The sequence below is a fragment of the Pleurodeles waltl genome, chromosome 8 (genome assembly GCF_031143425.1).
Source record: "Pleurodeles waltl isolate 20211129_DDA chromosome 8, aPleWal1.hap1.20221129, whole genome shotgun sequence".
In the NCBI taxonomy this organism is placed as follows: Eukaryota; Metazoa; Chordata; class Amphibia; order Caudata; family Salamandridae; genus Pleurodeles; species Pleurodeles waltl.
The window spans coordinates 525,003,465-525,028,804 of NC_090447.1; the positions used below are offsets into that span (position 1 = coordinate 525,003,465).

Sequence of the window (25,340 nt, forward strand, 5' to 3'; positions counted from 1 at the left end):
CTTTTTTTTTAATAAATCTCACTAATGGCAAATTATTTTAAATGAACCTCTATTACAACAAACATGTGAAAAGAACTTAACGGAAAATGTAAAAAAGCATTCAAAAGCACATGGAACTTACTGCTGACCAAGCGCTATATACATCCCAATTAGAGCATGAAAGGAAAGTATTTACAGGCACAAAGCCCTAGAAATCGCAAAATACTGCACTGCAGCAGGTGTGCTGAAAGTTTCTAACATTAGTATAACATCTTGCTCCCGAGTGAATCATTCCAGATGTAAGCAGGGAGTTTCCTCATCATGGGACTCGTATCTAGAGTTCCCGGGCAAGTGACCTAAAAAACTCTTACGAGTGTCTCCCTATTAAAGCACCTGTAATTGAGCTGGAGATGGCTCCACACCTTTTACCATTATTTTACCACTGGTTAAGTGGTTATATATCATCATAATAAGTTTATTTCAGACTTACAATAACACATACATACAAATATAGTCTAGTAAAGTATGCATCATAAAAATAAACGAAAACTTCAGAAATCCTGTAAACAGATCTTAATCAATGGCTATTCTGATTTCAACAACTTTTTTTTTTTTAAAGCCACATCAGGGCTAGCATTAGGGTAAGAAGCATCGAATAAATAAAATAGTCTTTATCTTAACGTCTCCTATTTCAAAAGTCGTTTAAGATATACGTGGAGATTTCTAAGCATTCACAAAAAGTGCATTATAGTTTGATCTGAGCTACAGATACAAATGCATATAAAGGCCACGGCGCAGAAGGATCATCTCCTGGAAAAATATAACCTGTGTTCCATTATGCCAACTCTAAAACTTGTCCACAAATTATAAGCATAAACGTTGTGCACAAATTTTAAGTGAAAGTTTATGCCCATGAGGGTTTTTACAATCATGGAAAAACCTCAAAGTGAGTCTGACTAATTCTGCAGACTCCATGAACAAATATTTAGGATGCTAAAAATGTGTTTTTAAACCAGAGCTTGCTTGTCCTCATGATAGTCCATAGTCTCTCATACAGACTGAGTTGCCCTGATCAAGGCATACAGGTTAACGGGTTTTAATCAGCTGAATCTGTGCAAGGCTCCGAAGTCATCAAATAGAAAAATGGTTCTGCGATGTCACGGAGTTTAAAAAAAAAAAAAAAAAAACATGAATAAACTTATGCCAAACGGGTAGCCCGCCTGATTTAATCCCCCAGGCACCTTAGTCCAGTTTCTCCATTCCAATGTCCAGATTCTCTGTTTTAAAAATGGGCAGTACTTTAAGAAAGATAATAAACACATGTGAAAAATATATGTTGTCATACTTGTAAGAATGTGGTGTTGGCAAACATACTTACTCCAGCAACATATGTAATTGTAGAAATACACTACCTTTTGTAAATGGACATCTTAGCTTTCAAAGGATTATTTCCCAAGGAAGCACCGAGGTTGAACACTTACAGAAATTTCTAAATTATTCGAATAATCTTCTGGATTTTAACTAATTGTTCCATATTTTAGAATTATTGATTGTAACTTATAAATGAGAATGTGAAAGCTTTCTCCAAATAACGATTTTTGACAGAAAAAGTTTTTTTTATCTACTTAAACAGACGTAATAAACGATTTAAGACAACGCTGTAGTCAATCAATGTCTTCTGAAGACTCACATGGTCCAAATCTGTTTCGACAGGGAAACATATTGGCACAAAACAAACACTTGCGCTAGGTCTACTTCCTTTATATTTGGCCACAGAAGAGAAGGACATGGGCTCTGTACCATAAGCCTAACAATACAGCTTCTATCTTCAAAACAGAGCACACATCCTTGGTTTATAGAATGAAATAATTCACCCAATAATTGTGGACTCCTAAATTAAGTTACAATATGATGCCCAGTCACAGATTTATTTGAATTGTCAAGTTATACACACTTCTCACCATCCACTCTTTGTCTAATTCAATTGTCGCCCTCCCAATGTTATGTATGACCAGTGTATCGTCTTATTAATTGCACAAAATATTTTTCTGATTATGTTTTCAAGAAGCACACTGGTCAATATCATTACATACGGTGCAGCAGATTGCGTGGGCAATTGCAGTACTCAGCTATTATGCAGGTTATCAGTGCTACTCATTTGAGTCCCCTTTACTGTATGGGCATCTATAGCCCTTTACTCTTTGGGGCTAAACGTAGGGTCCTGGACAGGCTTGCAGGCTCTAGCCAATCTACAACGTGATGTATCAGATACTTTGTGGGAGGATTGCTGGTGGAGATGAAGGTGCCTAAATTGTAGTCAAGGCACTCAAGAGAATGGGCTTGTGCAGCCTCCGACTCGCCAAGCCTAGGACCAGGTGCATTGTGCGCTGCACAATTTAGGGTTACTTTAGTGCCAAGGACACTATTAAAGTCCTTTGGTGTGTCCTCACCGTTCCTGCTGCTTGAAAGAGCCTATTATGTCACTCCGTGGGAATGAGAGACTTTTTTTTAACCTCGCTGCGAGTCATTAAAGCCTGGGAACGCTGATTCCGAGGGCCCGGTGTGTCCTTGCCTTCTTTGCTGTCCCCACTGAAAGGAGTGTAACAGAAGGTCTCAAGGTATGGAAACAGGAATCCTCTATTGCAGATGGCTTGCCCAAGACACTATTCTATGACAACTGGGGCGCTGTTCATGATTCGTCTTTACATGGTTCTCAGTGCAATTACAATGTAGTTCCTTGGAGGATGCAAAGCTCACCACAAAGATCACATCCAACATCATGGACTTGCTTACACAATACACAGGCAGTGAAGTGACTACTCCCCTTGTCCCATCAGCCCCAACCCAAACATTCTCACCAACACCTCTGAAGTTTGAGTCAGCAGGACTGCCACAGGACCATGTTGGTAGCCTCAATCATGCCTGCATGATTCCTGCAACACTGCTGCCAAGTGAGCTGTGGCTATATGCATGTTGAACTAATGCGACTGCAAAGAAATCAGCAGTGACTAAGCATTTTTTAACCAAAAGGTAGTAAGACTCTTCCAAACTGCTGACACAACAGAATTTTTTTGCAGGGCAGACAAGGCACCTCTGAGTTAATGCTGTTACGCCTAGCTTAGCATCTGCAGACAGGGTTAAAGCCTGTAGGATCACCCTGTATTTCCAGGGGAGACCAACTGCCCACTTTAACTGAAATTAAACTTATTGTATTGCTTTAAATTATGCTTTTACTAATTGAACCTTTATTTTCCAATTCAAATCCAAGAATTGACATCAAAGTTCTGCACTACCTGGACACTGTATTTTTTTTTTATTTTATTGCTTTTATTAAGGTGAAGTAGAACATAACAAAACAGCCCCAGCACTTCAGGCAGAACGCCCAATGAGCAAATTACGATAAACACAGCTCAAGTCCAAACATTACAGATATCCATCCAGTTCATATTTTGTGATTTCACATCTAGTATGTATTCATGTAGACGAAATATAAGTAGAGAGGAGGCAAGTAGCCCAGTTGTGCATGCCACCATCTGCACCAGGAAACAGTGAAAAAGGAAGAATATCCGAAGAAGTAGTAAGAGAAGAAAAGGGAAGGGAAGAGGAAGTCCTCGCATCTGTAGCAACCTGCCTGACAGGGTAAAGCGTTAACTTGGCTCAACGGTGAGGGGAGTGGGGCAACACGGTCACATTTAATTTTATACGCCTACAGCCTTCGTACATCACTACAGCCAAGATTCAAGGTAGACCAGCAGGGGAGTCCATATATCTCGTGGCAGAGAGTTAGGTGGCATCAATTCCCAGTAGGCCACTAGTTCTTCCTGGCAATTCGCAGCATCACGCAACCAACCCTGACAACAGGGTGTCTGACTCCTACCCCACACATTGCCACTCTGCGCTTCACCAACACCAAAATCAGCCCCACCAATTTCCTGTGTTCAGGGGGAATCTCCTTGACATACCCCGGAGAGCAAACCTGGGGGACCGCAGCAACTGGAGTTCGACCACTACTTCCAGCGCACTCAGCACATTCATCCAGTATCCCCTACAATGCCCACAGTGTGTAATTCTAATCTTTACGATCTGAGCAGCTCCACGCTCCAAGATTGAGACTTAACTGCTCAACATCACTAAGCAGATAGTCAAATCCTAAAAAGTAATTAAGTGACATCACACTGAGTCACAGTAGTATATCCGGACAACAGGCAACACGTGTTACATGGACTGCCCACTTTCTGCATTTCCTTGGTCCAACAGCACAATCCTGCCAGCATCCGCAAAGCACCAAGAATATCTACTACCCGACAAAGTGTCAAACCGGTATTTGGGTCAATCAGGCAATTTAGACAGTCTACTCGGTATTAAAGTTCTAATAAGTAACTCTGCTTTCATTCTCTTGGTGCTGTCAAGAAAAGCGAGGGACTGTTTATGAATTTATAGAAGATATTAATGATGTGCTCCAGCTATCAGATTTGGCGCACACAGGGCTTGCGCTGGAAATCCTTAGCTGCAGTGTTTTTTTTTTTTTTTTTTTTTATATGACAAAAACGAGACCTGTGAGACTTATATGTAAAAGGATGCCGAGGCTCCTAAAAGAGTCCAGTGTAATATGAACTTTGTCTCATTAAATTCTTTTTAAAGATTGGATATATTTGTTGCACGTGGTCTGGAGTTATTTTCATGTTGACATACCACAAAGAGGGCAAGATGGTTCATCACTAATAATGAATAGTACTTTTGCGGTTTTTCAAATGTCTGGTAATGTTTTGAACCCACTCCTTTTTAGTAGATATTTTAACTGCTGAAGGGTTACTAATAATCATAAAATTAAGTCAATGGAAAGGTGTGCTTTGTTTCATCCATTTCTTTCATTCCTTCAGCCTTATTTCTAAAATACCTCTTCCAGATCCTTATATTTTTGTTGAAAGTATTTCTTTGTCCCTCTAGTGGTTATCAAGCTATACCTCTTACTTCAGTGTGGTCTTCAAATACATAATTTACCTTGTGCATATAGTTGCTGCAATGGTCATATATGAAAAATAGCAAGGTAAGACTATGGTGTAAATGAAATCGAAATGGAGGGACCTACTGCATTTTATGCATATCAGTTGGTTGTAGGCCTCTCCAAATTAAAGGAGCTAACAGTTTTGCAGTGACATTTTTACCCTGGAACTCGAAATAGCTGCTTGCAGCAAATAACTGCAGTAAGAGCAATGGCTGCATCAATAACATTTTTGGAAACTGTAATCATCATCCGGACCTGGACCCACTGAGGAGCTTCCAAATTGCTGGCTCACTATAACAGTAGCACATTCATCTCATTGGAAAAGACCCAAACTTCAGCCAATGTGTTGAGAGTGAACTTAATCTCATCCTTTTCCAGAACCAACTCACCTCAGATTTTGAGTGCATAAAGTATTACCATAACAACTAAGCAATCCGGGTGAGCTTTTATTCAGGGAGGAATATGGGCTGCAAGTGAATCTATGAAAGATACCAATGCCGGAAAACCATAATTAGAAACGAGTACATTTTGTCCTCTCCAGGACTGGAGTTTTCATAATCATATGCTTGAATCAGTACTGAGAACTTGTATACCTAAGCCCAACGTGGAAAGCGGGATGAGACCGAATGGTTCACGTTTTGCAAACTTACGGTGCAGATCTATTTGTTCCACTGCAGTATCTCTGTCCGTCACAGCCTCCAGGAGGTGGTGTGTGCTAAAAGTGTCTGTTCCTCCACACTGCCGCACAGTAAGGAGGAAGCATGATGAGAATCTCTAATTTCAACTGACAAAGATGTCAGAGTATGACCTTGGGCAAAGCCATTGTTGGTGGGTGCTTAAATTCTAGTGTGCCCAAATCGAAGTACATCAAAGACCTTCTTGGTCTTAACTTATCGCAGAAAGCGGAAATTCCATCACCTATGGCACCAGAGCCTCTGGCAAAATAGGTAGCTAGTGTCTGAAACTCATCAGTTTTCTGGAGGTGGTCTGTGATTTTTCTTGCTGAAATCAGTAATACTGATAGTACAATTAAGGCAGATAAAGTGGATATGAGCAGCATAGGCAGTATTCTTCCTGTACCCCGCCCCCTCAGCCACTTCCATGTAAGGGCAATGTTCCAAGCGATTTGGCTCTATCGGCATCTGCTTTAATGGTCTGGAGCGGATCATCCACATGCTTACCAAGCCTCAGATCTGAAGGATCTCTCACTGAACTAATCGTGTATAATAGTCTGCCATCAAACAGCGCAGGTCTTTTAGGAGGTAAACAGGTACTTTCATCATAGGTCGTTCTCTATAGACCTCATTGGAGATCCACGTATGGGTCATTAAGACGATCACAGAATGGAAACTCTACTATCCATTCCTCTTGCCTCTAGCACGGGTAGTTCAGGGGATAAGAGTCTAGTTCTTGCTGTGGCGGGTACCCCTACTCTTTCCCCTATTTTGTGATACTTTATTTTTACCTGCCCTGGGTAATGTAGCCCCAAAGGGATCACTGTTATAAGAGTCCTCTTCTGTTTGCATTTCCAAGATCTTCGGAGGAGGAGGGTTGAGTGATATTTTGATAGAAAAAGTTCAGTAACCTCCTTGTCTTTTTGGGGTTTGTAGTTTCCGATCAACAGGCGCTTCAATTGATTCATTGTTGACTAGGTCTTCACTGACAGGCTTTGGTGTGCGGTCATCAACAGAACTCAAGCCAACAAATGGGCTGGTTAGACAATCAGATTATCATTGACCAGCTCGTACTGCAAGGTACAATCATCAATGAGGAAATAGGGAACTGCTTGGTATTTTTCTTACCTATAGTATAAGCCACCATAGACGAACAGTCAGAGTGAGGGTGTAGACAGTACTGCCAATGAGAGCATAAACCGTGGCGCGAATGTCACCTTTTTTATCTGAGGAGATTTAGGCAGAGGCTTAGCTGGAGGGGACTTCCTTTTCCTTTGCTCCTCATCAGGAGAAGACTTATTTCTTGTGAGTCTTTTTGTGTAGTGTTTCCTGGGGCTGTAATAGGAGGAAAAGTCTTATGAAGAAATCTTAGATTTTGAAGCCTCAGTGGTCTCTGCTGGATGGTTTGTCACCCATTTTCTCTCTGGATAGATAAAAACTTGATCCAGACTTGTTCCCTGAAGGCTGTCAGCAGCCATAATATTTGTGTGGCCCCCTCAAGAGTGTTCCTTCAGTATCATGGAGGATTTTTGTTAAAAGCACCCAGCAAATTTTGCCTTGTGATCTAGGTAAAATAAATGCATCCACATTTTGTGAGGGTCATCTGTAAAGACTCATTTTCCCCACAGTATTCACATGCCTTAAAAAAACGTATTTTCAATGATTTTTCCATGGCCAAATTAGTATTTTTTCTCCTATGCTTGAGGTTGTGCTGGTAAAACAACACACATAACCTAACAACAGGATAAGAATTAATTTTCTGAGGTAAGGTAATGACTTATTTGTTTGAAGTTTCAAAGGAGAACTCATTTAGGAAAAGGTGCCACCTCCACTGAACATACAGATCACCATCTGTCAACAATTAAATTAATAGTCAGGCGACTATTCCCCAGATAAACCTGGACGAAATGATTATCTAGTCATATTTAGAAAAGTATTACATCTACCTGCCCAAAATGTCAGTAGGTGGCAATAACATTTACAGAGCTCTGAAGTGCAGTCTTATCTCTCACCTTCAGCATGTTAAGTCACAGATATTCATCAAGTACAACTCCTTTCCCTTTTAGGCCCAAGCGGCTGCCCTCATGTCAGTGTGTGAACACATTCATTTATGCATCATCTCTACGGCTAGCTTTTCCATTCCTCTTCAGTATGCCCTCATCAGCTGGTGGCAAGAACATCTCCTGCATTTGTGATAATTATCCCTTATGTAGAGTTCATGTAAACTACATATCTTCAAACACTATTTGTATACCTTTAGCATTCCAAATCATTGCTCCCACACTTGGTGTATCTCAAATCCAATTTCAACATCTCCAGTAACGTAATGCCTGTACCAGAGGACTCCTGAGGGTGGTTCACTATCTGCAATAATTGGGCAGTCAAACTATAATCTGTTATTTTATGTCAGTGTATAATCTCACAATGCACCATCACAATAACTATTAAATGGCCTGTGCCTATTTCTGCAATCCCCAACTGTTTTACCTCTAACACCAGAGCTGACATGGACACTGGTTTACACTCTAAGAAGTTCATCCCTGTCACAAACTCCTACTAGACTACCCACTCAAAATGTATTCTGATACCTTGATAAGCAGTTTCTTACAATCACACCAACTAAAAACTATTCTGTCAGTCACACAACCACCACAGTTAATCCAGCACAGTAGTTCCAATTCTGGAATAAAATGACCCAAAAGTTGTTAAACTTGGAAAAACCTCTGGCAGATATCCTATTAAGAGCAAGATCTTTAACAAATTATTTGCATCATTTGTTAACAGGGTGCTCGAAAACCCCCAAAGGACGTGTATTTTAGTTAACATCTGAAAAATCATTCAAACTTTTCAAGGGCAGAGCACTTTCACTAGTCTGTTTTTTCACTTGGCCAACAATAAAAGTAACTGGACCCTCAAGTGTAAAGTCAAGATATAAAAACCTTTTTCCTGCTAATGATATGAAGGATACTTCTGTAAGCTGCTTCCACAAGGACTAAATTCCAAAGCTGTAAGCTATGCAATCACACTTTTTTTCTGTTGAAAGAGCTGCTCTTGATCTATATGGGCCTTTTGGTCCTCTATGGGCTTGTTCAATTAACATCAGCGTGCACAAGGAGTTTCCATACACCTTTCCTTCAGGGAGTCCACTATATAACAAGGCTGACTTTTATAGCAAGCACAGCAAACCCACCTAAGAGCTTTGGATCTTCTGTAGCTACCCAGTGCAACTGCACTGGTCTTAGGAACAGGAGGACTAAAACCCTGAAGAAGCAAGAACACAGCATACATGGTAGGGATATCGAAACCGGCCCATCAAACTTAATTGGGAAGCCTGATTCACTCCAGTGCTCCAGAAAAACAAGACAGGTTTTGAAGCAAATTTCTGTTCCATAATGTAGCAGGCTCCAAAAGGTCGTACAGCTCAATAAGAGACTAGGTGGTTTTCCACTTACGTGTGCTTCAAAGTGAAAGCTCTAGAATATTTAACTCAGTAACCTGTGATTGAGGACCCTGAACAGGAAAGGCAACTTTCACATACAGATCTACTTGTTGTTTATATGTTACTGTAATTTTTTTAATGATCAGGTAGTTGATTAAAAATATTCATCATGAGTCAAGAGTTCATTTATATATGAAAATTAAAACAAACCCAGCAGAGTTCCGTAAAAGGAAGAAAGATATACAATCCCAACCGAAGGGAAATGTCACAAAATTGTAAACATGATTTAAAACATAACATTGCTAAAATGACAGGCAAAACTTGAAAGCGTGATCTGACGACTCAGTCGAACCAGCCTTGCCATATCTCTCCAAATTCTTTTTAATAGCACCTGTTCTTTGTGCATAAAGCTCTTTAAAAAATTTCACCCGTTTCATTTTACCCAACCACTGGTTTAAGGTAGGTACCTCATTGGATCTCCACATTTGCAAGATTAGAGATTTGGCAATAAGAAGGAATTGCTTCTGGCGCAGTGTGATTTGTATACATGGAGGGCACATGCTGAATAGGGCCCCATAGGGCTCTGCAATTGTACTGACCTGCAGCTTATTGCTGATAAACAAATATTTTTTGCCAAAAGGGGCAAAGAGTTGGGCATGTGAAACACATATGTAACCAGTCGCCCTTCACTTGACCACACCTAACATGTTGCAGGGTTGGTGGGAAGCATTTTTTGCAAACAATGGGGAGTATAATACAGCATTGTAGGAAGTTGGCTCTGTATATACTAGTTCAGTGGTTCCCAACCTGTGGTCCACGGACCCCTGGGGGTCCGTGAAGCCTCCACAGGGGGTCCGTGACTGCTTAGAAAATTACATAATATTAACAGATTAGGTCCCCAGGTATTGGTAATGACACAGTGGGGGGGTCCCCGAAATCCAATAAAGATTCAGAGGGGGTCCCTGGGCTCCAGTAATGATAATGAGGGGGTCCAGAGAAGTCAAAAGGTTGGGAACCACTGTACTAGTTCAAAGTAAGAAATAGTGTGCGCAGAGTCCAAGGGTTCCCCTTAGAGGTAAGATAGTGGCAAAAAGAGATAATTCTAATGCTCTATTTTGTGGTAGTGTGGTCGAGCAGTAGGCTTATCAGAGGGTAGTGTTAAGCATTTGTTGTACACACACAGGCAATAAATGAGGAACACACACTCAAAGACAATTCCAGGCCAATAGGTTTTTATATAGAAAAATATATTTTCTTAGTTTATTTTTAAGAACCACAGGTTCAAGATTTACAAACAATACTTTAAATGAAAGGTATTTCACTCAGGTATCTTAGGAACTTTGAATTATCACAATAGCATGTACAGTTTTGGCAAAAATGGCAATAAGCTATTTTAAAAGTGGACACAGTGCAAAAATCAACAGTTCCTGGGGGAGTTAAGTAATTGTTAAGTTCACAGTTAAGTAAAACACTTACAGGGTTCAAAGTTGGGTCCAAGGTAGCCCACCGTTGGGGGTTCAAGGCAACCCCAAAGTTACCACACCAGCAGCTCAGGGCCGGTCAGGTGCAGAGGTCAAAGTGGTGCCCAAAACACATAGGCTTCAATGGAAATAATGGTACCCCAGTTCCAGTCTGCCAGCAGGTAAGTACCCGCCACTTCGGAGGGCAGACCAGGGGGGTTTTGTAGGGCACCGGGGGGGACACAAGCAGGCACAGAAAGTACACCCTCAGCGGCACAGGGGCGGCCGGGTGCAGGGTGCAAACAGGGGTCGGGTTTTCAATAGGAATCAATGGTTAGACCCGGGGGTCTCTTCAACGATGTAGGCAGACACGGGGGGCTCCTCGGGGTAGCCACCACCTGGGCTAGGCAGAGGGTCGCCTGGGGGTCGCTCCTGCACTGGAGTTTGGTTCCTTCAGGTCCTGGGGGCTGCGGGTGCAGTGTGTTTTCCAGGCGTCGGGTTCCTTGAAGCAGGCAGTCGCGGTCAGGGGGAGCCTCTGGATTTCTCCTGCAGGCGTCGCTGTGGGGGCTCAGGGGGGTCAACTCTGGCTACTCACGGGCTCGCAGTCGCCGGGGAGTCCTCCCTGGAGTGTTAGTTTTCCGCAGGTCGAGCCAAGGGCGTTGGGTGCAGAGTGGAAAGTCTCACGCTTCCGGCGGGAAACATGTGGTCTTTAAAAGTTGCTTCTTTGTTGCAAAGTTGCAGGTTTGTTGAACAGGGCCGCTGTTCTCGGGAGCTTCTTGGTCCTTTTAGATGCAGGGTAGTCCTCTGAGGCTTCAGTGGTCGCTCGACCCTGTGGGATGCGTCGCTGGTGCATGTTTCTCGAAGTGGGGAGACAGGCCGGTAGGGTTGGGGCCAAAGCAGTTGTCGTCTCCGTCTTCTCTGCAGGGCTTCAGGTCAGCAGTCCTTCTTCTTAGGTTGCAGGAATCTATCTTCCTCGGTTCTGGGTGACCCTAAATACTCAATTTAGGGGTGTGTTTAGGTCTGGGAGGATAGTAGCCAATGGCTACAAGCCCTGAGGGTGGCTACACCCTCTTTGTGCCTCCTCTCTGTGGGGAGGAGGGCACATCCCTAATCCTATTGGGGGAATCCTCCATCTGCAAGATGGAGGATTTCTAAAATTCAGAGTCACCTCAGCTCAGGACACCTTAGGGGCTGTCCTGACTGGCCAGTGACGACTCCTTGTTTTTCTCATTATCTCCTCCAGCCTTGCCGCCAAAAGTGGGGGCAGTGGCCGGAGGGGCGGGCATCTCCACTAGCTGGGATGCCCTGTGGCGCTGTAACAAAGGGGGTGAGCCTTTAAGGCTCACCGCCAAGTGTTACAGTTCCTGCAGGAGGAGGTGAGAAGCACCTCCACCCAGTACAGGCTTTGTTCCTGGCCACAGAGTGACAAAGGCACTCTCCCCATGTGGCCAGCAACATGTCTGGTGTGTGGCAGGCTGGCAAAACTAGTCAGCCCACACTGGAAGTCGGGTATGTTTTCAGGGGGCATCTCTAAGATGCCCTCTGGGTGTATTTTTACAATTAAGTGCACACTGGCATCAGTGTGCATTTATTGTGCTGAGACGTTTGATACCAAACTTCACAGTTTTCAGTTTAGCCATTATGGTGATGTGGAGTTCGTGTTTGACAGACTCCCAGACCATATACTCTTATGGCTACCCTGCACTTACGTCTAAGGTTTTGCTTAGACACTGCAGGGGCATAGTGTTCATGCATCTATGCCCTCACCTGTGGTATAGTGCACCCTGCCTTAGGGTTGTAAGGCCTGCTAGAGGGGGGACTTACCTATGCCACAGGCAGTGTGAGGTTGGCATGGCACCCTGAGGGGAGTGCCATGTCGACTTAGTCATTTTCTCCCCACCAGCACAAACAAGCTGGCAAGCAGTGTGTCTGTGCTGAGTGAGGGGTCCCTAGGGTGGCATAAGACATGCTGCAGCCATTAGAGACCTTTCCTGGCATCAAGGCCCTTGGTACCAGGGGTACCAGTTACAAGGGACTTACATGAGTGCCAGGGTTGTGCCAATTGTGGAGACAAAAGTACAATTTAGGGAAAGAACACTGGTCCTGGGGCCTGGTTAGCAGGGTCCCAGCACACTTTCAAATCATAACTTGGCATCAGCAAAGGCAAAAAGTCAGGGGGTAACCATGCCAAGGAGGCATTTCCTTACAAGCAGCTATTTGGAATAGAAAGCCACCCTTTTCAAATATGCTCCTTAAATAGCTTTGTGGATCATTTGATTATACCAGGCCCATGAAATCAAGGCAATTTTGCATACTGTGAACACCCGCACACCGATCAAAAATGCTGGGACCACTACTTCATGTAACTTCTGATATCATAAAGGGTACCAATTCCCTATTCCTGTGACACCAGTCACCAAATAAGATTTATTGCTTCCTAAAAATGGCTGATGCGCAGATAGGAGAATACAAATTTGGGGGAGAGGGCTAAATTATTAGTAGTCAGCTTTCCCAGGACTTCCCCATCCTAGTCAGCATTTAATCACGGAGTGTAAAATCCTGCCATCTGTCACCTCTTTATGACTGCTGTCTCTAACTGTATTCCTAACCAGAGGCATTTCCTCAAATGAATATGGGGATGAAATTGAGGAATCTGAAATTCATCTTTTAGTTTTGCATATCGAAAAACAACTTGTGAGGTAGCATGTCTCTAGTGCGTTTAGGGAGTTTGGTATTTTTTTTAAAAAGGGCAGTAAGCCGTATATCGGCCTCTCGTAACATCTGCTGGAGGTAAGAGCTACAAGTCTTAACAGTTGCTCGTAGTTGCCGCACGAACAAGCCAGTCGAAGAATACTGTTTGATAGTACCTCTTAAGGAGCGGGAGAGCTTACCCTCCGTCTTCATTGTTTAACTGTAATGTCATCAAACTGGTGCGGGATATCATCCCCTACTGATAAATGTGGTGTAACTGAGTCTATTTCATTGAAGGAGGATTGGGGAATTTTGATCATGTTTGAAAAGATAAACCTGAATAGTGGAAGAATCGCCATCTTGATTACAGCTGCACAACCTATAATAGAAAGGGGAAGGTAGTGCCATTCAAGTAATAACCCGCGCAACTTGTTGGGGGTGGTGGTATAATTTAGCCTGAATAGATCAGAAAAGTTTTGTGGAACATAGATTTCTAGGTTCCTGATGGGACGAGTAGTAGAGTAATGAGATCTAATTTCAGCAGGTAAAATGGCAGGGGTACTACTGAAGAATAGAGCTTCAGATTTGGCGTGGTTAATTTTTATAGCTTGCAATATTTGTAAATGCCAGACTTTTGGCAAGCACATTCAGAATATTATTCTCCTCAGGTTAAAATCGTATCATCTATGAAGAGCTATCTTGGGAGCACCCTGGATTGGAGCCCTAGTCTGCGAATCTGGACATAATTCAGCAACCAAAGGCTCAATAAATAGGGCACACAGAATGGGTGGCATAAAGCACCCTTGCCTTGTGCCTTTTTTGATGGTGCTACACCCCACCATTTCTGAATTAATCATGAATTTGGCCTGAACCTTCTTATATAGATTTTCTAACAAGCATACCGTACTGAATGGTCAGAGAAGGGATTCGATAATATATATTAACTAATTCTGCGCCGCTTATGGGAGATCAAAAATAAATCATTTTGAGAGGTGAAGCTACAGCGTTTTGAGAAACAAGTATATTCTTTCTCTTGAATACGGTTGACCTGCTAAGGGTCCATTAAAATAAAAACGCTGCACAGTTAACAAGCATAGTGACCTCAACTTATTTTCCTGCTTGTTAAAACGTGAGCCATTCTGTCTGATGTCTTGGATGATGTTGAAATCCCCTCCTAAAACTACAAGTCCCTCAAGTGGTAGCATAAAACTGTAAACTTCACTAAGAGAGGAAGCATTGTCATTGACCATAATAACTAATAAGGTGAATGAGCTGATTGTGGATCCTCAGGCTCACCAGAATCCACCTACCCCTAGGATCTCTTAGCACCTGTTGCACCTCACAGAAAAGATCTCCTGAGGTCAGGTCTGGCATCCCCCTTCCTGCAGCACTTGCGGATGCATAATAAGGGCATGAGATGAATACAGGTTCACTTAGTTGTTTGCAGAGGCCTTGCAATAGGTCTCTTGAAGAAAAATAATCTGAGCTTTAGATATCTTGAGTCATGCCAAAATGGACCTAAATTTGGTCCGGTTATTAATGCCATTAGCATTGCAAGATACAATCAATCCTCAAACACCTAGAATTCACGGTTACTGAACTCAAATGCTTGATTTACCTTCCTTCAATTCTCAAGGGGCTCCACATGGCAAGAAAACTCTACATGAGCACATCAACGGCAATTTCTTGAGAAAAAAAACACTTCTGGACTTTTCTACCTGAATTTTTCTGACCTGCACTGACCCCAGCCCCTGCCACGGAAGGAGCCACAGCTGCCACAGGCTCCCTCTGGAGCAGTTCCCCATCGAGCCTTGGGTTCCCACCTCCCCTCCCCTTAATCAACCTACCCCTAGATGAGTGCCGTGACAAGGCAATAGGGTAACTGCAACTATGGATGATCGGAGGCAATCCTGCCTGCTATATCACCATAACGACATACCAGAGTGGCATAAGAAAGACAAAAAGCTGCACCTTTACTACTGCCTAGGTCACTTATTCACACCAAACACCTGCCCCCGAGCCCCTTGCTCGCTGCACCACCAGATTCAAGCTAGCCCTGCTGATGATGGGGTGACACCCTGAAACTGGTCCCAGTATACATGTTTCTGGTCCAGGGAGGACCTGGCCTGACAGTTCGGACTGGACTGTTCCCATCGGGAACAAGGTCAAGACTGATTTGCATGTGGCTGGGTCCAAACTGGGGTGATGTGGCGAGCAAAATAACGGGATGAAACCCAGATCTGTGACTGGAGACGAGTGTTTCAAAAGCTTCTACACTCCAGACATAATTTTATTTTGTGGTGTTGCTATGAATTCATAAAACTTGTCTATCCTCGTCTATGTCGAGTATATCCGGAGACAGTTCTGGTGTTGAAGGACTATGTAGGACTGATTTTGTTGCGTCTGACTTCGGAGGGCGCCAGATACCCCAGGGGCCTTCCTCTTTGGTGTTTGCTTCTCTAGCCAATTTATTCATGCAAATGGCCTGCTGTTCATCTTTTAAACTATTGAGCCCCAGCATCAAGACAGAAGCTGTGTTGGTGCAGTGCTTAGTCCGCCTTGCAGCTTTGCCCGGCACACAAACTTTTATCGAATTGTCCCTGGAGAGAGACTGGTGCCAAGAAAGTAAGTAGTGCATTTGTCGGCAGAGTTGAAGAAAAAATTAGAGAGGACTTGATGCCGCTGAAACGAACTGTGTGGCAGACACCTTAGAGGGTGCTTGACTGAGTAACCGGGGAGGGCTGGTATGCGAGAGACGGGGCTAAAAAGTATGCAGGGGTATCCCAGGAGGTCAGATGCTGCATCAGCTGCTGAGCAGACCGCCTCCACAACACAACCAGGGTCCCCAGTGCCTGAAAGGGATCCTAATTGTAGGAACATGGACTGGTTTGTAGTGGGTATCTAAAGGTACTTACACCTTATTCCAGGTCCAGTTATCCCTTATTAGTGAAATGTAGACAGTGTCTAGAAACCAGGCTCTCTAGGGGTAGTGTGGATGAGCAGCCAAGGCCTAACTAGGAGACATGCAAAGCTCATGCAATACCACTGTAGTCACACAGTACTCACACACATGAAAGAAAATACTCAGTGTTACAAAAATAAAGATACTTTATTTAGGTGACACACATTTCCAAAAATACCTTAGAGACTATACTCCCTTAGGAGGTAAATAATATACATAGTGTATATATACTTGAATGCAGTAATAGCTTAGAAAAGAGTGCAAATAATGAAAATCACAATAGTTAGAAATGGACTTGGGGGAACACATATCATATACTAAAATAGTGGAATGCGAAAGTCAGTTTTCCACCTAGGCAAGTGTAGTGTGCAGAGGGGCACTGGGAGTGTAAGAAAACACCTAAGGTAAGTAATAGAACCCACCCCAGAGCCCAGGAAAGCAGGAGTAAATCACAGTAACTTTCCTAGAAGACACAAGAACACATGATAGAAGATTATGCAAGAACAAAAAGAGACTACAAGACACCAACAATGGATTCCTCGACCTGAAGACCTGTGGAAGAAGGGGACCAAGTCCAAGAAGCACTGAAGAGTCCAGGGAGAACAGGAGCCCCTGCTAAGCCAGATGAAGGTGCAAAAGGAGAATCACCGGTGAAGAAGAACAGTCAGTACTGCACCCAAGAAGATGGATGCGGGTTCCTGGTTGGTGCAGATGATGTCCCACACCGGATGGATGATTGCAGTCTGGTTTGCATCGCTGGATTTTGTCACTAAGCCTTGGCACATGCAAAGCTCACAGTTAGCAGAAAATGGTGCTGCCCAGGACCAGGAGGGACCTGGTGTCCTCTACCAAGGAGGGTGAGACAGAGAGGGCTCTCAGCAACTCAGACAGGACACAGGAGTCCCACAGCACGGGGACAAAGAAGGTGCAAAAGGAGGCCCACGCAGCACTACACAAAAGGTTCCCACGCCGCCAAAGAACCACGCAGGATGCTTTGCGTCGCAGGAAGGACTGCTGGGGGCCCGAGCTGCACGGTTCACGAAGAACTTCATGGAAGGATGCCAACAAGCCTTGGCAACTGCAAGACACACAGTGCACAGGGGTACTATCTTGCGTGAGGAGGCAAGCTCTTACCTCCACCAAAGTTGGACAGCTGGACTTCAGGATCGTCGGGACCACTTCAGTCCACCACCCGTGTTGCTGGATCCACGCACTTCTTCAGGAAAGGAGACACAAGCCACCGGTTGGCGATGCAGAGGGGTGCCTGATGAAGCAGGTAAGGGACTCCTTCACTTCAAGGGAGAGTCCTTCGTTCTTCTGTTGCAGGCTGAAGACAGGCAGTCCTCTGAGGTTGCACGACTTGGAAACAGTCGCAATTGCTGGCAGGAGCTGAAGATACAATGTTGCACAAGTCATCTTTGCTTCTTTTTTGCAGTTTGTACAGTTCCTGGAGGGTCCAGATGCAGTTTCGTTGGTAGAAGGTGAAGTAAAGGATGCAGAGGATTCCTGCTGGATTCTTGCAATCCAAATCTGAGGAAACACCCAGAGGAGAGGCCCTAAATAGACCTGAAAGTGGGGGATTTGTCAGCTACACAGGTAAGCACCTATCAGGGGACGTCACCTGCTGGCACTGGCCACTCAGATGCTCCCAGTGTCCCACCACCTTGAATCCAAGATGGCAAAACCCAGGGTCAATTTAGAGGGGCTCTGGGCACCACCCCTGGGGTGGTGATGGGCAGGGGAGTGGTCACTCGCGTTTCCGTTGTCCAGTTTCAAACCAGAGCAGGGACTGAGGGTCCCTGAACCGTTGTAGACTGAATTATGCAAGGAGGGCACCATCTGTGCTATTCAAAGCATTTCCAGAGGCTTTGGGAGGCTAACCTTCCCATGCCTGTATCACCTATTTCCAAAGGGAGAGGGTGTAACACCCCACTCCCAAAGGAAAATCTTTGTTCTGCCTACCTTGGCTCGAGCTGCATGAGCAACAGGAGGGCAGAAACCAGTCTGAGGTGGCAGCAGCTGGGGCTGCCTGGAAAACCTCAGAAGGCTGGTATGGGAGTACTGGGGCCCACTGTGGAGCACCTAGAGTGTATGGAATTATACAACCAGTGCTAGAATCAGCATTGGGGTATAATTCCAAGATGTTAGACTCTTACATGGCCATATTCGGAGTTACCATTCTGAAGCTGGACATAGGTATTGACCTATGTCCAGTGCACACACAAAATGGCGTCCCCGAAATCCGGGAAAATGGTCCTGGACGACGTGACGGCACCTCTGCTAGTGCAGGGGTGCCCTCACACACAGGTACTCTGCACTCAGCCTTCAGGGTTGGAAGGCCTGGTATATGGGTGACTTATAAGTGACCTGGTGTAGTGTAAATAAATAGATGTGAAATGGTGCATGCACCATTTCACACAGGCTGCAATGGCAGTCCTGTAGAGGACATTATATGGGCTTCCTATGGGTGGAAAACGTAATGCTGCAGCCCATAGGGATCCCCTGGAACCCCAGGGTACTCAAGTAACATATACTAGGGACTTATAAAGGGTGACCAGTATGCCAATTTGGAATGAAATACTGGGTTACCAGTATGCAGTGACAACATTCAGAGGAGAGAGAGCATACGTACTAGGTTCCTGGTTAGCAGGATCCCAGTGACACAGTCAAACACACTGACATTGAGCAGAAATCGGGGGTAACATGTCAAAAAGAGGGTACTTTCCTACACTAATGAGTACTAACAGGTCACTCCTTAAGTTTGAGTTGCTCAAAAGAGCAAAAAAAAAGACGAAACAGTTTAAGACCCACAGTGAAAAGCTACAGGCAGGTTGCAGAGTTGCAAGGTTCGGAACTGTTGGGTTGAAGGTGTACTCCTGCCTTAAATGCCTTATGTGCCTTCCTCACCTCTCCCTCCTCCGCTCAATGCCGCTGCCGCTTCTACTTAGTATTAAATCTGGCATGCGTTATGGGAGCCCTGCTCCATCTGTCATACTGGAAACCAGCCCATCTCCTGGCAAAGCGCTATGATTTGTAACCAATTTTCAACTTGCTCATTACTCACCACAATACAAATTACTGCTCGTGAGGGCATGAGGTCCTGCACTGCTCGGCTGCCATCAGCTTCCCTTATAATGGCAATCGAAGCAGGATCAGAAAAACACCAAAATACGGTATGTGCCTACAGCGCTGGGGATAAGCGGTGGCACACTTTTTCCACACATATATTTTGAATCAGCGCCGGATTCAGGGCAACCTGGGGATGCGTCTGAAGGGCATTTTTATGTGGCTCACAAAAACTGGCGGTGCCTATGGCCTCGGCATCATTGTGTCTTTAGTATCTGAGGAGTAGTAGAGCGACACAGGCGGTGCGGCGGGCTAAACATGTGCGCCATCTAGCCCTCGTTCACCTGGAAGCCGTCCCAGTCACAGAGCACAGTGGAAGCTCTACATGGCTTACACCCCTACGTTACTGTAATTAAGTAAAAACAGAATGACACACAACATCAAATTTAAGTTCTCTTCCTTTCTATTCCATCTGGGTATCCTCCAATAGACGTAAAGATGAGCAAGGGATAACTAAGAATGAAAACTGCAGCAGCTCAAAACTTTAGAAAGGCACCTTTTTGTAAGACTGGTTTCAGAGTCCTTAAAGCAAGATTGAGGATACAAACAGAATGCTGGACAGAAGTAGCCACAAAAGCAGAGTGAAAACAGCCCAGTCAACAGAGGGTGCTGCAGCCATGTTGGAGAAGGAATGTCTGACGCATGGTATATGGATATGTACCGTGACATGAGTGCCCAACTGCAAATGAAACTAATATCTTGACTTATTGTAGCACAGTTGTCACACAAATCTATCTTGCTTGCCGAGGGCTAGGTCTATCCCTGACAATGCAAGGTCCAGGACCTCTCCTATAATATGGTGGGGCACACCAAGCATGCCTTCACAGGAGGCACTGGAATACTGTCCACGACCAGTCACATTATGCGGTGGTGTCAGCATACTGAGTTATTGAATCTTCCTGCTTTCTAGAGGCTGGACACCCTGACACTGAAGCAAGGAGGAAGAAGAAAGGGTTCACTAGAAATTCAATGAGGGCCTCTTTAGCAAATGATTACTTACTACTTCATGAGCACCGTCACTTGATAGATTGTAAGGGTGGGTGGCGAGAGGGACTGCACTTTGTTGTTCATGGTGAAGAAGTTTCTGTGCAGGCCCTGTCTTCCTGTCTATCATTATAACTTCAAGAAGGCTGATGACAGCTAGGTGCAAAGAGTTCACACTTTGGTGTGTTCACGTGTATGCCTGTGAAGCCGGCAGTCAACTACAGGCTCAAGAGTCGAAATCTTGACATGGCATGAATCAGTGGTGGCAAACACATTAATAATAAACCTTTACTTGTGAAACTGTGAAGTCTGCATAAGGTAATTATTGTAGTGCGATGTGTAGTGTGGGTTATGCGGGGAGAAGCCATCTCTGCCGTGGGTCACCTGGTAGGGGCATGACAGGGATAAACTGAGGTGCCAGGTGCGATAATACAAGGAATGATTGAACCTCGAGGACAGTGGCGTTGGGCATTTGGAGGGAAACGTGGGTCAGGCTCTGTATCAGTCCTAAAAGGGCGTGTGCCGTGAAGAGTGGATCTTGTGCAAGTTGCATGTCAAGTCTGCATGTCACGGGGAAAGGGATCCCAAGCAATGGTGTGGACGTAAGTTTGCCTATTACCAGGGTGGCGTGGCTCATGGCAGACATGCACTGTTTTAGCTTCCACATGAAGTGGGTTAGTGCCCCAGCATTCCCCACCCGTGCTTGAGTCCCCTAGCATGAGGAGTACATTGAGAGGGTTGGCCTCTGTCCGCATGCAGGTTAATAGCATGGACAGCCAGCGGTGAAGGTAGGTAGGGAAGGCGCCTTCCATGCCATTGCTGTCAATCTTTTAAATAAGACAAAAGCAAGATCAGTAAATTTGTGGAGGTGCCTGTTGCCTTTCAACTGGGTGTGTACAGTTAATAAGCAGGTGTAGGAAGCTTGCCTGGTGTGTGGTGGAGACCTATGGTGTTTGCACCTTATACTAGGTCAGGCAACCCCTATTAGTTAAGGAGACCGTGTCTAGGAAGTGAGGACTCTCTAGTGGTAGCTCTAGTAACCAGCCAAGATTCATCTAGGAGGAGTGTAAAGTGCTTGCTATACCACAGCAGTTACAAAGTAACATATCACACATGAAAAGAACTAGAGTGTTACAAAAATAAAAAATAAAGGTACTTTATTACAGTAGCACTGAACTAGATTACTTATAGGCAGTTCCCCCTATTTATATATATATATATATATATATGGAAAATGTCACTTACCCAGTGTACATCTGTTTGTGGCATTAGTCGCTGCAGATTCACATGCTGTGCACATCCCGCCATCTGGTGTTGGGCTCGGAGTGTTACAAGTTGTTTTTCTTCGAAGAAGTCTTTTTTCGAGTCACGAGACCGAGAGACTCCTCCCATTTCGACTCCATTGCGCATGGGCGTCGACTCCATCTTAGATTGTTTTCCCCGCAGAGGGTGAGGTAGGAGTTGTGTATGCTAGTAATAGTGCCCATGCAATGGAGTGAATACGTATGTACATAATGAAGTTTAAAGTAATATATTTACAAATTTACAAATGTTCAAGATCAACTTCTAAACGGCTACAGGCTCCCGGGGAGGCGGGTGGGCGCATGTGAATCTGCAGCGACTAATGCCACGAACAGATGTACACTGGGTAAGTGACATTTTCCGTTCGATGGCATGTGTAGCTGCAGATACACATGCTGTGCATAGACTAGTAAGCAGTTATCTCCCCAAAAGCGGTGGTTCAGCGTGTAGGAGTTGAAGTTGTTTGAAATAATGTTCGTAGTACAGCTTGACCTACTGTGGCTTGTTGTGCCGTTAACACATCTACACAGTAGTGTTTGGTAAATGTATGAGGCGTAGACCATGTTGCTGCCTTACATATTTCGTTCATTGGAATATTTCCTAGAAAGGCCATGGTAGCACCTTTTTTTCTGGTTGAGTGTGCCTTTGGTGTAATAGGCAGCTCTCTCTTTGCTTTAAGATAGCAGGTTTGAATACACTTAACTATCCATCTAGCAATGCCTTGTTTAGAAATTGGATTCCCTGTATGAGGTTTTTGGAAAGCAATAAATAGTTGTTTTGTTTTTCGAATTAGTTTTGTTCTGTCAATGTAGTACATTAGTGCTCTTTTGATGTCTAATGTATGCAGTGCTCTTTCAGCTACAGAATCTGGCTGTGGGAAGAACACTGGTAATTGTACTGTTTGATTCAAGTGGAACGGTGAGATCACTTTTGGTAAAAAATTTGGATTTGTCCGTAGAACTACTTTATGCTTGTGTATTTGAATAAATGGTTCTTGTATGGTAAATGCTTGAATTTCACTCACTTTTCTTAGAGATGTGATGGCAATCAAAAATGCAACTTTCCATGTTAAATATTGCATTTCACAAGAGTGCATGGGCTCAAAAGGTGGACCCATGAGTCGTGTTAAGACAATGTTGAGGTTCCATGAAGGAACTGGTGGTGTTCGTGGTGGTATAATTCTCTTTAGGCCTTCCATAAAAGCTTTTATGACTGGTATCCTAAATAATGAAGTTGAGTGCGTAATTTGCAGGTAGGCTGAAATTGCGGTCAGATGTATCTTTATTGAAGAGAAAGCTAGCTTTGACTTTTGCAATTGTAGTAAGTATCCTACTATATCTTTGGCAGATGCGTGTAAGGGTTGAAATTGATTATTATGGCAGTAATAAACAAATCTTTTCCACTTATTTGCATAGCAGTGTCTAGTGGTAGGTTTCCTAGCTTGTCTTATGACCTCCATACATTCTTGTGTGAGGTCTAAGCGTCCGAATTCTAGGATTTCAGGAGCCAAATTGCTAGATTCAGCGATGCTGGATTTGGATGTCTGATCTGTTGTTTGTGTTGTGTTAACAGATCTGGTCTGTTTGGTAGTTTGACATGAGGTACTACTGAGAGGTCTAGTAGTGTTGTGTACCAAGGTTGTCTTGCTCATGTCGGTGCTATTAGTATGAGTTTGAGTTTGTTTTGACTCAATTTGTTTACTAGATATGGAAGGAGTGGGAGAGGGGGAAAAGCGTAAGCAAATATCCCTGACCAGCTCATCCATAACGCATTGCCCGGAGACTGATCTTGTGGGTACCTGGATGCGAAGTTTTGGCATTTTGAGTTTTCTTTTGTTGCAAATAGATCTATTTGTGGTGTTCCCCACATTTGGAAGTAAGTGTTTAGTATTTGGGGGTGAATCTCCCATTCGTGGATCTGTTGGTGATCCCGAGAGAGATTGTCTGCTAACTGGTTCTGAATTCCTGGAATAAATTGTGCTATTAGGCGAATGTGGTTGTGAATCGCCCAATGCCATATTTTCTGTGTTAGGAGACACAACTGTGTCGAGTGTGTGCCTCCCTGTTTGTTTAGGTAATACATTGTTGTCATGTTGTCTGTTTTGACAAGAATGTGTTTGTGTCTTATTATGGGTTGAAATGCTTTGAGCGCTAGAAATACCGCTAACAGTTCTAAGTGATTTATGTGAAACTGTTTTTGCTGTATGTCCCATTGTCCTTGGATGCTGTGTTGATTGAGGTGTGCTCCCCACCCTATCATGGAAGCATCTGTTATTACGTATTGTGGCACTGGGTCTTGGAAAGGCCGCCCTTTGTTTAAATTTATACTGTTCCACCATTGAAGCAAGATGTATGTTTGGCGGTCTATCAACACCAGATCTAGAAGCTGACCCTGTGCCTGTGACCATTGTGATGCTAGGCACTGTTGTAAGGGCCAAATGTGCAACCTTGCGTTTGGGACAATGGCTATGCATGAAGACATCATGCCTAGTAGTTTCATCACCAGTTTGACTTGTATCTTTTGATTTGGATACATGGTCTGTATCACATTGTGAAATGTGTGAACTCTTTGCGGACTTGGAGTGGCAATCCCTTTTGCTGTTTTGATTGTTGCTCCTAAGTATTGCTGTGTTTGACACGGCAGAAGGTGTGACTTTGTGTAATTGATTGAGAAACCTAGTTTGTGCAGGATTTCTATGACATATTTTGTGTGTTGTGAACACCGTCTTAGCGTGTTGGTTTTGATTAACCAATCGTCTAGGTACGGGAACACATGTATTTGCTGCCTTCTGATATGTGCAGCTACTACTGCTAGGCATTTTTTAAAAACTCTTGGTGCAGTTGTTGTTCCGTATGGCAACACTTTGAATTGGTAATGTTTCCCTTGGAATACAAACCTTAGGTACTTTCTGTGTGAAGGATGTATTGGTATATGGAAATATGCATCCTTTAGGTCTAGTGTTGTCATGTAGTCTTGTTGTTTGAGCAGTGGGATTACGTCTTGTAATGTAACCATGTGAAAGTGATCTGATTTGATGTAGGTATTTAATGTTCTGAGACCTAGTATAGGTCTCAGACTCTTGTTTTTTTTGGGTATCAGAAAGTACAGGGAGTAAACTCCTGTGTTTATTTGTTGTTTTGGTACTAACTCTATTGCTTCTTTTTGTAGCAATGCCTGAACTTCTAGTCCTAGAAGATCTATATGTTGTTTTGACATATTGTGTGTTTTCGGTGGAATGTTTGGAGGGAATTTGAGAAATTCTATGCAATAACCATGCTGGATAATTGCTAAGACCCAAGTGTCTGTTGTTATTTCCTCCCAATGTTTGTAAAACTTGGTTAGTCTCCCCCCCACAGGTGTTGTGTTGGGGATTTGTGACCTTGAAGTCACTGCTTGTTTGGAGGAGTTTTGGGACTTTGGAACTTTCCTCTATTCCTTTGAAATTGTCCCCCTCTATATTGTCCCCGAAAACCTCCCCACTGATACTGGCTCTGGTAAGTGGGCTTTGTTTGTGAGGTTGTGGCTTCTGTGGTTTGCCCTCGAAACTGTGTCTTTCGAAATGTGCCTCTGCTCTGTGGGGAGTAGAGTGCACCCATGGCTTTGGCCGTGTCAGTGTCTTTCTTAAGTTTTTCGATCGCAGTGTCCACCTCCGGCCCAAACAACTGCTGTCCGTTGAATGGCATATTCAGCACAGCTTGCTGTATCTCTGGTTTAAATC

The 25,340-nt window shown here is 44.0% G+C and overlaps 1 protein-coding gene across 1 annotated transcript in view; it reads right to left on the bottom strand.

The window, feature by feature from the left end:
* The window catches only part of TXLNG (taxilin gamma), a 347,757-nt gene that overhangs the window by 220,129 nt on the left and 102,288 nt on the right, over positions 1 to 25,340 (bottom strand). The gene's annotated exons all lie outside the window — the stretch shown is intronic.